The sequence below is a fragment of the Spinacia oleracea genome, chromosome 5, assembly GCF_020520425.1.
Source record: "Spinacia oleracea cultivar Varoflay chromosome 5, BTI_SOV_V1, whole genome shotgun sequence".
Lineage (NCBI taxonomy): Eukaryota > Viridiplantae > Streptophyta > Magnoliopsida > Caryophyllales > Amaranthaceae > Spinacia > Spinacia oleracea.
This window is the reverse complement of record NC_079491.1, coordinates 116,888,549-116,894,926: the sequence shown is the minus strand read 5'-3', so window position 1 is coordinate 116,894,926 and position 6,378 is coordinate 116,888,549. Positions and strand designations below refer to the sequence as shown.

Sequence of the window (6,378 nt, the reverse complement as noted above, 5' to 3'; positions counted from 1 at the left end):
TTAGGTAGATTAGAGAGAGATTATAGACACTGGAATTCGAATTTGTAGTTTAGATTTTCGATTTTAGGAATTAAACTCTCAAAATTTAATATTCTCTTCTTCAATATTATGGGTTTTGTTCTTCAATTTTCAGATGTATTGTTCTTCAAATTCAATTATTAATGGTATAAGCTGTTTGGGTATTTGGTGCAAAAAACTTTGTAAATAGGTGTATACTATGCAAAAAGTTTATAAATAGGTGTATTTGGTGAATTATAAACATGACTTAACGGAGGATTAACGGAAAGTCATAATAGGGGTATTTGGTGAACAATACGGAAAAAATAGGGGTATTCAATGAATTTTGAAACGCGCAGGGGTATTTGGTGCATTATTGCAAACCTCAGGGGTATTTCATGAAAAAACCGTTTATATAAACACAACATCCAAGTTCGCTAGATGGCAGCGACAATATGATTAAGAGATATTGGGTTCAAAACTTGTCGCGCATGTTTTAGTTTTGTTTCTTTTGTATAAGTATTGTTGTCTGATTACAAGAGTTACATAGTACCTTGTGCCAAATATTAATTTTAGTCAGTACAAACTACTCCATTTTGATTAACATGTACGTGATCACTAATGCTTAACACAATTTTCAAAACAACGTTTCACACAAACAATTAATTATATATTAAGGAGCAGTCCAAATACAAATCAAGCCAACGAGAATGGATAAACAAATACTCCCTCCGTGTATATATATATATATATATATATATATATATATATATATATATATATATATATATATATATATATATATATATATATATATATATATATATATATATATATATATATATATATATATATATATATATATATATCTTATTCTCTATTTCTAATCAAAGAAGTGAGAGAATATATAAGACTATAAGAGATCAAAAGTGATCAATGAAAATCAAAGTTATTAACTCATGAAAATGAAGAGTTATTATATCCCTAAACAAGGAGAATAACCATTAGTTAACTCGTCAAAATCAGAAAAGAAGAGGAAGGGAAAGAACCAAGTTTGTAACAACTAAAGGATGACAAAAAGTCATAAGAAACCAATGTCATTAATCATGAAATGTTTGTGAGATACAGATCTTACTATTAAGCCAAACCTTATTTATTGGTCGCATTATAAGAAGATGATGGACAAAGTTGAACAGTAAATATTATGCAATCTAAAGAAAACAAGCCATTATAAAAAAATACATGACATTATCAAATCGTGGATTACCTAGAATACATTGATTATGGCTAGGGCTACCGCAAGTATAACCCCCACAACAAGTGAAAAGAAGACAATCATCCCCATGTACACCACAAGTTAGAGCTTTCCCGACTGCGGATTAATTAAAATGTGAAAAACAGAGATTAGTATTAAGTATAGTAATTAAACAACCGGATGAAAGTAACAATTAACCACATCTAATTAATACAAAAAAATAAAATGCGAATAACATGCGCGCACATAATTAATTAATTAATTGATTAATTGATTAATTACCTAGAGCTAGGATAAAAATCATTGCTACTATATACTTCATGGAGCTCTTTCCTCCCATTAGAAAAATAATGTGTTTAATTTTTAACTTTTAAATACTTGTATAGTTTTATGGAGTATATTTGTATTTTGGCTATACTAGGATACGATAATTGTCCCTATTTATAGTGTTAGTTTCTTAGTTGTTTGTTCTTCAACACCAAGACATGCAATTTTTTATTTATTTTCTTAGTTTTTTTTGTATATCTATAATTAGGATCTTAATAAAAATTAGATAATTTGAAAATATATATTGAGATTAACTCAATAACAATTAAAAATACAAAATTTATCTTTATATATTAGTAATAAATTTGGTCAAAGTTAATAAATAATTTGTGTATAAAAAGTTAATTGGTGTATCTATTAAAAAAGTGGAAGAAAAATATCGGTGATCTGCTTAAGTAATCACGTTAACTACCTTCGGGGGTGATTATTCAAGGATCCCACTTTCAACGGTCAAGTCAATAATTAATAAATGTATAATAACTCTCAAGTGAATAGAAACTAGAATAATCTTCACAATTTTAGTTTGCCGATATATGGTAATTTCAAGTGCCACTTTTTTTATTAGAGATGAAATTTGAGTACTAAATTAGATATCCAATAATTATTTAACAGGAGCAATTTGATGAGTTTGTAGTCGTGCATGACAGTGATTACTAATTATGCAAGTCAGTAGACATAAGACATGAGTAGTTGGTTACTCCTATCATCTATGTATTGTCTGTACAACGTAAGATGAGAATAATATCAATGTTATTATAATCCTCAACCGATATAGTTTTAGATTTTACTGGTGTGAAGCCCCGTGCGATGCACCCAGATCGAAGTATTAAAATATTAAATGAGAAATTATTAGTCGGTCAATTACAATAAATGGTCAATAACTGATCAGTTGTGAACTTATGATAAGATAAAAATAACTAAAATAATTATTCGGAGAATAAATTTAGTCAAATAATTATTTTTATACATCGTACCTGTGTTTTTTAATACAATTTCTATCTTGTAGAATTTCACTACTATTAGGAACTTGCCCATGACGTATTTTAGCTTTCGCCAACTATCACCATAATTTCTGTATGTCAACTATCAACATAATATATATTCCCTAATTTATCGTTTTCCGTACGACTTTGATGACCATGTTGATTTATGGCGGAAAGTTGTTGATAATAATAGCTTGCACAAACATAAGATCATTTAAAAAAAAAAAAAACTCAAGAAAATTGATCATAATCCTTGTTTTCTGATATACACAATAATACAATATAATCTAATCTAATATCTAATATATATACATATATAAAGGAGGCATATTTGCTGAAAGATTAGAGCGCCACCTAGGATTACTAATGATTTCGGCCAATGAAAAATAAGATTTCTAATTTCTTTTTGAATTAAAAAAATCAAGTGCCACGTAGATAATTAATTAGGTGCCACGTAGATATTTTAATTAATTAATTATTAATATATACAACTCCATCGAAAATCAAACACTCTAATAATTAAAAATGATCGATTGCCCCGTAGATAATTAATTTGGTGCCACATAGATATTTTAATTAATTAATTAATTATTACTAATATATACAACTCCATCTAAAATCAAACACTCTAATAATTAAAAAATAAATCTAAAATAAAATTCATCTAAAATCAAACAATAATCTAAAATAAAATAAATAAAATTCAATTTAAAATCAAACATTAATCCAATATTAGAGCGCCACGTAGAAAAATCTAATGGTTTCGGCCAATGAAAAATAATATTTCAAAATTAATTTTGAATTAAAAAAAGTCGAGTGTCGCGTAAAGAAATGATTAAGTGTCACGTAGTTATTTTTTATTAATTAATTATTAATATTACGCATATACAATTTCATCCAAAAACCAACACTCTCATAATAAAATTAAATAAATCTAAAATGAAATTCAATGCAAAATCAAAAACTAATCTAATCTAATATATAAAAGTGGTATATACATAGGATTTTTATTTAAACATAACAATTTAATAGAATCCGTGCATCGCACGGGCTAAAATCTAGTATATATATATAAAGGGGAGTTTTTTTGGAGATCATTGAAAGCGTCCACGTAGGATTTCCACGTCATCACGTTTCTTAAAAAAATAGATTTTAATAATGTTATAAAAATAAATTATAATAATCTAATATATATATATATAAGGGGGAGTTTTTTGGAGATCAATGAAAGCGTTCACGTAGGATTTCCACGTCATCACGTTTATTAAAAAAAATAGATTTTAATAATGTTATAAAAATAAATTATAATAATTATAATAATGTTTATTGAAATTTTTTAGATTACGTAGTTATACATTAGATTACATAAGATAAAATATCTTAGGAGTTATACTTCTAATGTTATACGTGGGCATCTTAGGAGTTATACTTCTAATGTTATACGTGGGCCGAATATCTTAGGAGTAAGTATATTATAATAAAGATAGATTATAACTTCACCAATTTTATCTTAGGACTTTTCTATTAGACGTCGAACTCTAATTCTACGTGTGCAAATTTTATCTTATGACGTTTACATTAGAATTCTATTTGCATTACACTATATTTTTTCCGGTTATAAATATATGACATGTTCAACCCATATCTAACCATCAACATAATAGTTTACAAAAAAAAAAAAAAACTCAAGTTTTTGTGATCATGGCTGCGTAAGTTTATACAACTATACTCCTCTTTTTATTATATTTGATTTTCCTTTTACCCTATAGTAAACTCAAGTTTTTGTGATCATGACTGCGTAAGTTTATACAACTATACTCCTCTTTTTATCATATTTGATTTTCCTTTTACCCTATAGTTATTATGATGATCTTATTATATTTGATTTTCCTTTTACCCTATAGTTATTATGATGATTAAGTACTCTGTATGTTTATTTTTCAGAAATATTTCATTGATTCGAGGAATTAATTCAAGCAAAAACGATTGGAAAATAAAAGTACGTGTTTCAAGGCTTTTTGATGTGCTAAACTTCACTAAACAAAATAGTGTAATTAGTCTGGACATGGTCTTAATTGACGAAGAGGTATGTACAAAAGGAAAAATAACGTCATCATATCCAATTTAATTCAGGATCGACTAAATAGAAAATGGGGTGAAAAAACAAAGATATAGGGAGTCTATACTTATACAATTTATATGTAATGATTTTGTTTAAATTACATGAATAACCAACTACTAATTCAAGTGGCTACGTTTATTGATCGATAGCAGTCCGGAATGATTAGTAAATTGTTTTAAAAGAAAATCCCTCTAAGAATTCAGTTTAAATGTTAGTTGAGTATATGAATGGTCAAGGTAAAATATATTAAAATGACAATACATATTGGAGATGGTTACTATGACTACAATTTTAATGTAGCTATTGTAAAATAATCCTAAAAACAATTTAACAATAAGAACTGAATAAAATATATAGAAATTTGGTGTAAAATTAAATAAAATGAAATTAGTTTTAAATTAAGAGATACCCATAGTAACTTAAATAATTAAAAACAGATATGTGCATCGCACTTCTATCTTTGTACGATGATATAATAATAACAAATATGTACTTTTCATTACAAGCCCGTGCGATATGTAATGTTCTTCTCTAATACGAAGTACTCCATGTGAGATTAGATGGAAAAGAATTGTGATATATTAGAAAAATTTGATAATTAAAATTCAAAACATTAAAATACTCCCGGGTAAATTTACTCGGAATAAGCCCGTGCAATGCATATATTAATAAAGTAAAATTACATAGGGAATATATGATATGTTTTTACTTTTTTATGGGATGAAAGCATGAATGACAGGATTAACTGTCGTAAAAGAATAATTACGGCGTGATTCAATAGCAAGCCCGTCCTGATTAAATAGTCATTCATTAATGAGATTTTTTTTGTAATAGGTGCATTATATAGAACATGGTAGTTGACTCATAGTAAAAATTTATCTCTAATAATCTTTTTTATCTATTTGGACTCCTATATGGAGTAGTGCTTAAGGGCCTAGGGGAGGATGATATGATATGATCGTATTGGTGGAATTCTGCTCCAGAGGAACTAATGCTTATGGTATCATGCTGTAACATGGCAAAGTTCCACTCTCAAAATAATTTATCTTTTTTTTATCGGCTATTTATGTCTTCGACTTTGAAAATATTTTACTAAGTATTTATTTATCTATTTAGATTTCGAACAAAATTTATCTCTTATTATTTTTTTATCAGTAGTGGACTCCTATTAAATTCATCTATTATTATCTTTTATTTAGTATTTATTTATCATTTTCTTTTATTTATCTCTTTGGATTTTTAGCAAAATTTATCTCTAAAAATAAAATACTCGGAATAAGCTAATTGATAATAATCCTAATGTTACAATATGATGCAACCCAAAATTACTAGGACTAATTGACTGATCACTTGAACATTAATTACCCAAATAAAAACCTGATACGAATAAATTTTTTTCATCTCTATGTCTAAGATTTTATACTTATTTTTTTTCTACAATGTGATATAAATTGCATTACAAAACATGAACATTACATCTAAAACATAAAAATGAATAGTACTATTCAAAAAACCACATACTGCATATATACTATATATGTAATTAACATGTGAATTTAAGAAAAAATATCGATAGAAGTTACAATAAAAAAACACTATACTAACCATAGTACAATTACGTCAAACAACAATCGAAAAACAAAAAATTGAATATTATAATACTTCGTACATAGCATTAAAGAAATAAATTATAC

The 6,378-nt window shown here is 26.6% G+C and overlaps 1 long non-coding RNA gene across 2 annotated transcripts; it reads left to right on the top strand.

Annotated features, from left to right (window-relative positions):
* The first annotated feature begins 4,238 nt into the window (after positions 1 to 4,238).
* On the top strand, positions 4,239 to 5,831 carry LOC130462020 (uncharacterized). Of its 2 annotated transcripts, none has more exons than XR_008922127.1 (3): positions 4,239 to 4,360; positions 4,507 to 4,561; positions 5,608 to 5,831. It is a non-coding gene; the product is annotated as an uncharacterized lncRNA (long non-coding RNA). The 2 variants fall into 2 exon arrangements; XR_008922126.1 differs by having other exon boundaries at positions 4,507 to 4,648.
* The last annotated feature ends 547 nt before the right edge of the window (positions 5,832 to 6,378 follow it).